Here is a 10466-nt window from a genome sequence, read left to right on the forward strand (position 1 = left end):
TATACGCGATTTCTCCGACACTAAACTCCAATCCTCCTTCCTCGTACGGCAACCGACTGACGGCCGCGGCGCTCGATATCGCCATCGATCGCATCGATCCGTTATTAAGGTGAGGCTTTGCCGCGTTGCGTGGCTTTATTTCGATTTTGATTAGGGTTGCGGCGTGGTTTTGATTTTTTTTATTTATTTAGATTTTGGAATGTATCGCATTGGCATTCGATTAGATGAATTTGATGGCGGCGCGTTTGGTTTTCTCTCATTGCTTGTGTTTTTGTGGGGCTTGTTTTGTGAGTTCTGGCTTCTTTATTGGTTTGCGATTGATTGATCTACGGACTGCATTTGTCATTTCGAATGGTTGTATGAATCTGGTTTTGTAAATTCGTGATTGAATTTCTTTTTCTCAGTGATTTTTCTATTTATTTATAGGATTGTTGAGGGTAGATGTGTCGCTTCCCTAATTTTATTTGGGAAATGGAATTTGATTAATAAAGGTGGTTTTTCCTTGAGGAAACCTGGTATTATTTGGATGTGTGTCTGTAGGGTTTGTATTCCCTTCATTAGCCATTCTACGATTAGCCTTTATGAGTTGGAAGTCAACATCAATTAGGCATTATTGTGTATTGATTGCACGAAGATGATTGATTGTCTATGTATTGCTTTTGTTGGATCTGGGAGATTATGTAGTTATTTTCTCTAGATTTGAAACGTGAATGTGGGGAGTTTTGCTGTATGGTCAACAAATTTTAGATATTGTTACAACAAGTGAGGAAAATAAGCATAAATGCTTGGTGCTCAGACTCAGAGTGGTTGACGTGAGGTAGTATATTGAGGCAGGGAAATAATAACTGTGGAGATGACTTAATACGTTGAAAATAATGTCGACACAATGGCTTTCATGAATTATTGAATTACTATATGACAATCACTAAGGAAGTTACTGCAGGGATCTGACTATTAGACTCTAATATTGTCTTGCAAATATATAGTCTACTAAAAAAGACATTAGAACTGAATAGGCAACAATAGATTTTTGCTTCTTATAACCAGTATTCAGAATCAGAAATATGTATACTTGCAGATAAGCTCAATATCAGATACATTTGATTTTTTGCCAATTGATTAGGCATCTTGGTCAAAGCTGTTCATTTGTGTGAAAGGTTGCGAGTCTTTGATCCATTGCACCCTGGATTGGATATATTATGTGACAATAGGAAAACATCAATTATTTTCTCATATTCTAACCGAGTCACTTGCCAAGAAAACAATGAATGGCAATATTCATGCACATGTTTGGCTTAGCCTGTGACATTTTGCTGCTGGTTAATGCTTCTTTATTCTTTAGTTTTGCAGAAATTAGAGCTTGAAGTTGCAGACATGTCGCCAGCATCCAAGGCTAAGTCTAAAGATAAGAAGACTGCAAAAGAAGCTCCCAAGAATTCTCTGAAGCCTTTGAGTCATGTTAATGCCAGTAGTGGACCACAGCAAGTGGATACAATCCTGTTTCAAGAACATTCCATACACATTTGAATCTGCACCAGTGCCTACGGCCTGTCCACTTCATGTTAATGGTCGTTTCCGGAATATAGATGATACGGATGACCATAATGGAAGTTCATCAGGGACGGGCATTGAGTATGACTCTATTTCCAATAATGGTAGTTGGTCTGGCGACTCTGAAGACCATAAAGAAAAGTCATCACAGCCGCTTACTCGTCAGGATATAATACCTGGTGCTGACAATGACAAAAGAGAGAAAATACGTCAGAAGAATGAGAGGAAACATCAGCGTCAAAAGGAGAGGCGAGCGCAGGAGTTGCATGAACGGTGCTGTAGCTATCATGTCGAGGAAGCTGGAAGCTCTGGCACAGAAGCTTGTTGCTATGGGTTTCTCCCAAGAGCGAGCGGCAATGGCTCTTATTATGAACGAAGGCAGGTTAGAGGAATCAGTATCATGGCTTTTTGAAGGAGGTGAAGAAGACAAGAACTCGGAAAACAATCTTGATGGTGGTGGTAATTTGAAAATTGACATATCAGAGGAGCTTGCTCGCATTACATATTTGGAAATTACATATAAGGCTTCCAAACAAGAGGTGGAAAGAGCTGTAGTATCCTGTCAGGGTGATCTTGAAAGGGCTGAAGAGACATTAAAGGCACAAAAGGAAGAGACTCCTGCTGTCTTGTCTAAGCCTGATGAAAATGGCGATCCTCCTCCTGTTGCAAATAGCAAGCTAGCAACGATTAGTCAGAATCCATTAAGAATACAACCAAAGTCTACTTCAGTAACCACTGTACAGCAGAGAAGAGATGACAAAGATTTCAACTACATCAAACTTCCAGCCACAGTAGAGTCTGTAGTGGATCCTGTGACCAAAAGTATGCAGGTGGTAAAGAAAATACCACTTAAAGCTGACTGGGCTAAACAACAGCAGATTGTGCCTGCAGAGAAAAGGTGGGCAAGTGCAGGATCAGATTCTTCTGCATCATTTTCTTTAGCATCACGGTCTCTGCCATCACCAACTCCAGCCAAGACGGATGTTCGCTATGTTGGTGTTGGAAATGAATTGAAGAAGTTGCAGCTAGGATCAGTCAAAGAACCAGTAATCGTCATGCAGCGACCTCAGTCCGTTAATGCAAAGCAGATTCCTAGCACAAGTATTAGCTCATCTCCTCCTGGAGAGATGGCTATGAGTTGGTATCCTAGTTCTGTTGAAACAGTGAAGCCACATGGGTTTGTGCCATCTGTTACTGTGTCTAATGGTTTTAGCTCAAATCAGTCGCACAGCCAACCTCAATATCAGTCATCACAGCAGCAATTTATGTCCAGTAGCAGCCCAATTGATTCATCAGGAACTAAAAAATCCAACATTTACTGGGGTCAAGGCGGATCACCAGCACTTGCTGCACCTTCCTCCCTTGGTCTCTTCTCCTGCATTGGTGCCAGTGGCTCATCTGGGACTTCATCTCAGGTGGACTGGAGCACCGGCAGCTCAATGTTGCAATTTGATTACACCAACGTTGACTGGAGTTTGGATCGTGGGTCACTATTCCCAAAACCTAACAGCCCGTGGACTGGGGCTAACTACATTCCAACTAATTCTAGCCTGTATGATTCATTTAAATATGGTGCGGGTTTGAAGTCTACCATGAGGCCTGGTCTGCCCAATGGGAATGCTGCAGCGATGGATGGGCCGAATCCCAACGACCTGATGGCTGGTAGTTCACGGGAATGGACTTCACCATTTGAAGAGAAAGACCTTTTCAGTCTACCCAGACAAGTTGTTTCCTCTCCTACACTGTAAGAGAATGGTGATGGGTTTTACGAATAAAGAAAAGGGTGTTGATGTTGGTGTTTGTTCTTTTATGCTTTGGATTTGTATTTAATATGAATAGACATCATATCTTAATGGGAAAAGCATTACAGTTTCTTTGATTCATTGGCTTTCATATTTTGATTTCTTGCCCAAAATCTGTTGAAATCCACCATCCAGCCAAAACTCACTACAAATATCAATCTCATGTTTCCGGATAATACAATTCTTGAATTTATCTTGTTAAAATCCGTGTCTTATTTGCTGCAAAAGTATAACGAATTATGTACAGAGAAATGATAGTAGGTGCGCGGCAGCGGCCAACGATGATTCAGTGAGGACGGAGGTTGCTGATGACCCACCAAACGGTAGTAGCTATGCACAAGAACTTGTCATACATCACCAAGTGGAAGCACACAATTAACACGGAATGACAAACTGTAACATCGAGCGCAAAAAAAACCAAGAGAGATACTAAAATATATGGAGGCACAAGTTTGTAAGGACATGTGGGGTTGATCTTTCATATGTGGTGTAAGTTTAGCATACAGGTAGGGAAATCGTTTTAACTCCAAAAGGGATTTACTAACAACCAGAAACTGACTTTTTCGAGGCAGACAACAACAAACACGACTGAGAAACGAATAAAAAGAGGGAGCATTGCAGACGTAAAATCAATAGTCAAAAGGCCAGCGCGTTCTGCTATGCTCCTCATTTGGAGCTGCTGCACCGTTTCCTTCAGTTCCTGAATGGCGTTGAGTGTTCTGATTCGATGAGTTTGAAGGCCACAGAAACGAAAATGGATTCCACCCTTGACTCTGAGAGTTACTACTGCCCCTTCTGCTGCTGTTGCCACTTGCATTCACTGCTCTCTGATTCAAGTTAGAACGAGAATTTGCAGAGTCTAGTGAAGGCAGCTCAACACGACAGACAGGGCACGAATTATGTTCGACTAGCCAAGGCACAATACAGTCTGAATGGTAAATATGATCACATGGCATCTGTCTAGCTCTTGTCCCCAATTCAAACTTATCTTGACACACAGGACAGTGAGCATCTGTATTGAGATGCCTTTGCAAAATCTTGATGGTTGGCATAGCATCAATCGCGGAACGCGGTGCTGGAGGAGGACCCCGCCTGTCATTCACACTCAGCTGCTCTATCAGTTCCGGTAACCCATGCCCCATAAAGAAATCACCAGAATCAGCCCGTCGTTGCCCCATAAAGATCTCACCAGAATCAGCTCGTCTTTGCCCCACTCCATGTCCATCACTAAAAAAGAAATCAAATGGATCGACAGCAACTGGTGTTTGGCCATGGTATATCAATAATTGGCCAGGAGGCCTGGGGCCAACGCCCACACTTGTTCGTCCTCTGACATCAAAGTTCGGGTCCCTTCCTATCATCCTGCGCCTCATTAGGGCTGCAAACGCATCCATAATACCAAATCTTGGATCTTGCATAAACCCGAGTCCAGAACCATCACCGGAGTGAGTGCCCATAACTTCGGCCGCTCTTGTATAAAGCCACCATCACAGTACGGGCAGACCAAGTTACGGCCTCGAGGTCGTACAGGCTGTGTGCACTGGTGGCACCAATGAGTGTTTCCACCACTCGACATTATTATTATATTATTATATTATTATTATTTATCTTAAACAAGAAACATAAGCCACAATCTCCAACCCCGGAACTTTTCCTGCATCCAGACATCTATGAATAACCATAACTCAACTATGAAGCAGTTTTAGCAAATTCAAAATTGAAACAAATGGAGTAACTAATATGAGATCCAATCAATTATGCAGGGTTCTATTTGATTAGCTCATCATGTAAATTTACAGGGTTTAGATCTGCTCCACAGAATTCAATCCTCTAACTGACATAAAGATAGGGGAACTCTCCTAACAAAAAATAAAAATCTAGGCAACGAAAAATCATGTTGATCAGAACAGAATAAGTTCACGAGCAAAGTGTACACAGCAATCAAGCATCAACAACAACTTTTATTGGTCGGAAAAATCCAACAAGCAAGAAACAAAGACAAAGTTGTATAAACTGAAAGCGATCAATCAAGTTACAATAGAAGAAATCTGGGGGTGGTTGAAATTAAGAAGAGCATGAGTAGTTAATGTAGTAAGTACTTACGAGAGAGACAGTAATGCAGGAGATTGTGACAATTTCCCTAAATTAAGGATTTGGCAATGGAATCACAAAAGACTTGTGTTGGAGTTGAGTAGGATGTATATATAGGACGAATGGATCTATTCTGACCCGACCCGAACCACCCGCGCTTCTTTTCTTTTGGATCTCCAAAAATTGATAGGGATTTATAATCGGATATTACCATTTCTTAAAATAACGAATTACTGAAGTCTTATTACTACCATAGCCAAAACCAAAAGCAGTGGAGAAGAAAATGAGAAAACGACAATAATTGAGCAGTACTGGTCTGTCGGTAATCGGAATGTTAATTGGCACAATACCTCTTTAAATCACCCTACCCGCAATCACACCCTCGTGCCTTTAACAATCTTCATCCTTCAACACGTCCCCCGTGACACAGCTTGAACACACCAAACTCATTTACCCCTAACCAAAATACACATTAGTACCGACTATATTTTCAAATTTTTCTTTAGAAGTTTATTTTCATGTAATTTAGATTATTAATAGGGGCTTTTGTAAAATTTAAAAATAATTTGTAGAAAAATATTCAAAAATTCAATTCATTAGGCCATCCGCAACGCTTTCTCTTATCCGTCTTTTAACCGTCTCATCCCTTAACTATTCATGGGTCTCACTGTACTTTTCACTCCATCTCTAACTAAGAGACAGAACCTGCAACTAGACGTCCCCAAACCGAACCCGGAACCGTCACCGGCGGTTCCGAACTGGAATCGGAACCGTAGGCGACGGTTCGAACCGTGCCCGGAACCGCCGATTCCCCCAGGCCGGTTCAGGTTCCAATTGTGCGCAAACCGTAACCGGCGGTTCAAAACCGCCGGTTTCGTCGGAACCGGCGGTTCGGCGGTTCCGGCCGCTTTTCAGGCATATTTCCGACCTACACACTAGGCTTTTCAGAAACCGTCAACGGAACCGCCGGTTTTAGTCAGAAAGCGTTGACGAAACCGGCGGTTCCGTCCAAAAAACCGCCGGTTCCGCCGATTTTCGAAATTTTGAAATTTTGAATTTTTTTTATTTAATTTAATCACATTTTTCCCCTATAAATACCCCATTCCTCTTCATTTCTACTCACATCATTCTTGTGTTAACAAGTCTTTCTCTTCTCAATCTCAATTTCTATATTCTCTATCCCCATTCTCTCTAATTGCTCAAGTTGTTTACGTTATTTGCGCTCATAATTTACTCACGTTGTTTACGTTATCATATTTACATAATCACACTACTCTCTATCATATTCACAGATTCACACTACTCTCTATTCCTTTATTTCTTTTTTCTCCCATTTGTTTCGAATATGTAATTTGTAAATTGTAATCAAGACTTTAAGTCTTTTGTAATTTATAAATTTTAAGTTGTAATTTGTAAATTTTAAGTTGTAATTTGTAATATAGTTGAAATTTGTATCAATAAAATTGCATTTGTACATCGCATTATTCTAATTTTATTTATGCAAGTATATTTACATTTTTTACTTGAATTACAATTTTAACAAAAAAAAATATGAACCGCCGAACCCGTCCGGAACTGACCTGGAACCGGCGGTTCCGGACCTTAACGTGAACCGCCGGTTCACAGTTCAGGAACCGGAACCGTCCAAGCTAGGACGGGCCGGTTCAGGTTCAACAAAATCTTCAACCGGAACCACCGATTCCGAACCGTGGTGACGTCTACCTGCAACCCTCCATCTCTTATCCGTCTTTTAACCATCTCTTAACTTACTATTCATTCAATTTCATTTTTTTATTTTTATTTCCAACAAATTCAATTAATAAAAACACATTTCATTAAATAAAATAAAATTACAACATAAAATTCTTTAAAATTTTTAAAAAAATATATAATTAAAAATCCTAAAAAATTTAAAAATACATAATTTAATTTCTTCCGCTCCCTACGTCGATCTTATTCAAGTGATTCTTCCATTATTCGACGCATTTGCTCAAATGGATCCATGAATAGATTAACTTTGGTAGAAGAATAAAAGAGATGATTTGAGATGAAAATTGGAGAGGAAAGAGAGATGATTTGAGAATAATAGATGTGTGTTTGTGTGTGTGAAAGAAGAGTATTTATAGAATAAAAAGAAAAAATAAATATTTTTTTTTGAAAATTACCGTTGAACGGTCATATGACCGTTTTTTTATTTTTATTTATTAAATTTGATTTTTTTTAAAAAATGATTTATTCCGTCAGCGTGACAACGCCCACTTGCGGGCCGGCAAGTGGGCGTCACGCATAGCGCCGGAGCGCGCCACGCGCTCGCAGCGCGTGGCTAGACAGCTCGCGCGCTGTCTCGGTGGGACGGGCGTCTCGGCGGGCTGGGGACGAGACGGGACGCTGCAACGCGTCCCGCGGCCGTTTCGTCTCGGAGGGACAAGATAAGGGACACCCGCGAGACGTGTTGCGGGTGCCCTAAGGGGCCTTTAAGCCCTCTCCCCCTGCGCATTGCTCGAGACCTCAGGTCATCCTATTCGTGGTAAGGAAGTGAAATCATACAAAATGGGCAATCCAGTCATGTTATCATCATTTTCTTCTCTGGTCCTTTTTTTTTCTCTTGTCATTGACCGACTAATGCATCAAAGTGAATATTTTAATCGAGGGACTCTCATTGTCACTTCCATCATCAGAGCCACACACATGGATATTCATGTACTAATGTTAAAAGGGATTAAAAATGTTATAAGCTACTACTACAACATAATCACATTCTTGGTTTGGATTTGTGAATAAATCTTTAACATTACACCCCCAAGTCACTGACAAAAAGCTCAACTATGAAAGAAACAACTTTGATACATAACACAACCTGATAAACTATCAAATAATCAAATACTTGCACATCAAATAAAAGTCTAAATAAACTATCATCTTATATAAAGATGTGTTAAGACTACAATGAAAGGTATATAATGAAAACAACTTGATAAAGTATATTTTTTCTCTTTAATTATACTGCTATTACTGCCACAATATGGTAAAACAAAAGTTGTGAAACTATATATTACTGCCACACATATATATATATATATAGCGTTATTCTCCTATTCATCCCTTAGATCATTTATTCTTCTTAATATGGGCCATTAGATCTCATTCATCAACGGTCCAGATGATCTGCATTATTACACTATAATGGTGCATTATTAGTCGGTGTGCATTATTCAACTGAAAATCTACATTATTAAATGACACGTGGCACCAATCTAACCTCGGATGACAAAATCGTGGGGCTGAGATTAAAAAGAACAAAGAACAAAAGATACAAAAAGGAAATGAATACATCCCTATATATATATATATATATATATATATATATATATAATATATATATATATAGTAAAACAAAAGTTTTATTTCACAGGTAGAGAATGCAAATATAATTTCATACACATAAATATTTTTTTGGTTTTCTTAATTCTTGTTTGCATAGTTAAATCTTACATTCTCTGACAAACTATACATAATTAATCTTGCATAAATATTGTTTCACATAAATACATAATTAATAGTATAATAATCTTATCCATCTTTTCATCTATTTTGTATCTTGATTTCTTGAAAATTTTTTTGCTTGATTATATACTTAATAGAAGAGCTTTGAACATACAATAATAACTACCCATAGAACAAAATAAATTTCATGAGATTTATGTAGGGAAACATCAAACTACCCTTCCATAGTCTGAAAGTGAGAAAGTTAATTTCTCAATGAAAGCACCAATTGATATGTATTAATTTCTAATTAATACAGATTGGAGAGAAAGTTATGAAAAGAGAATGATAAATATTTTATTTAATTCATTTTTTTAATACTCTCTTCATCCGCGAATAAAATCTATTTTTTTTCGTTTTGGCACATGTGTCAATAAGAGTCTCAATTCACTTTTAATATGAATAGTAAATAAGTCCTATATTCTGACATTTTCTACTCACCGTTTATTATAAAACTGTATTTAAAAGTGAGAGTTACACTCTCTTGTTGTTTCTACACAGTTTTCTTTGTACAATATTTCTTAAAACTCGCACCTAACTCAAACGTTACTCCTATAGCAGACGGACTGAGTAATAATCAAAGATTCCACACATAAATATAACATATGAGGTACAAAAAGATCTCGAAGTAAATCAAATCCTAAATTAATAATTTAAATAATAGTGAACTACATAAATAGTACCTGATATTTCACTTTCGCACAAAAATAGTACCTGATATTTATTTTATATTGTTTTTGGTACCTCGTGACAAAAATAACACTAGATACTAAATATGTGATTTTTTAGTCATAGAGGGTATATTTGGAAATTTCAACTAAATAGTACTCCTACCAAACATGTGATTTCTTTTTTTTCCTCTCTTCTTTCCATTTTCTTCTTAGTTTATATTTTCTCTTCTTTTTTTTTCTTCCTTTTTCATTTTTTTTAGTATTTTATGCATACACCTAGTTAAAATTCATAATATAAATTAAGGACCACCTAATTAGATTAATTGTTTAAAATAATCAAATCAATTGAATATTTGTAATTTAAATATTTTATATCATTTTAGAACTAAAACACCTAATTAAAATATTCAATCATTTTTTATAGTTATAAATATATTCATATATTAAATTTTATTAAGAATATATTGAGTAGCTATTAATAAGATAAAATAATAATAATTATTATTATTATAATTTAATATTATACGATTCATATTTTAAATAAGTATATTATAGTAATTATTTATTAGTTACGCATTATTAATATTATAATAATATAATATATTAATATAATTAAGACTATATTTTTGATTAAGTATGAGTCATAATATGAATTATATTAAAAAAATAAATTAAATATTATTTTATATATAATAATAGTAATAATAGTATAGAAAAGAAAGATACTACTCCCTCCGTCCCGGAATATGTGACATCCCTAATATGAAACTTGCATTATTTTCCATAGCATATTTGATTATCATTGCAT

At 37.2% G+C, this 10466-nt stretch overlaps 2 pseudogenes; one reads left to right on the forward strand and one right to left on the reverse strand.

Moving 5' to 3' along the window:
• Nucleotides 1-35: 35 nt before the first annotated feature.
• On the forward strand, nt 36-3430 carry LOC121789569 (annotated as a pseudogene).
• A 405-nt stretch (nt 3431-3835) lies between these two features.
• On the reverse strand, nt 3836-5728 carry LOC121789571 (annotated as a pseudogene).
• Nucleotides 5729-10466: the final 4738 nt, after the last annotated feature.

Source organism: Salvia splendens, unplaced genomic scaffold (genome assembly GCF_004379255.2).
Source record: "Salvia splendens isolate huo1 unplaced genomic scaffold, SspV2 ctg277, whole genome shotgun sequence".
Classification (NCBI taxonomy): Eukaryota; Viridiplantae; Streptophyta; class Magnoliopsida; order Lamiales; family Lamiaceae; genus Salvia; species Salvia splendens.